The sequence below is a fragment of the Candoia aspera genome, chromosome 3 (genome assembly GCF_035149785.1).
Source record: "Candoia aspera isolate rCanAsp1 chromosome 3, rCanAsp1.hap2, whole genome shotgun sequence".
NCBI classification, from domain to species: domain Eukaryota; kingdom Metazoa; phylum Chordata; class Lepidosauria; order Squamata; family Boidae; genus Candoia; species Candoia aspera.
The window spans coordinates 107,713,004-107,713,378 of record NC_086155.1 but is presented as its reverse complement, the minus strand read 5'-3'; positions in this window follow the sequence as shown (position 1 = coordinate 107,713,378).

Genomic DNA, 375 nt, shown 5'->3' with positions numbered 1-375 from the left:
GTCACCTGACAAAAAACAAAATGAAATATTTTAAAGAACACAATGGGTTACGGCTTGTACAGATCCAAGGCATCATCATTTCTGTCTACAGAACTTCATTCCTTTTTGTCTAAGACATTTCCAGAGTACTTTAGATCTCTATTCTTTTCACCTCCAGATCCCATTTTGATTTCTGTTTTTTCTAGTCAACTTTCTTCAACCATATTTATGGCTGAAAATTATAGGGTGCAGCTATCTCCGTTCTTTATGCTTATGTTGAGTCTTTTTTGTGCATCACAAGGCAGGAAGTAAAAGATTAGGCACACTCATTCAGAAAAATATCTTTTTTAAGTTAAAGTGGCTACACTCACAGCACAATCCTATGTTTCCAAGTTA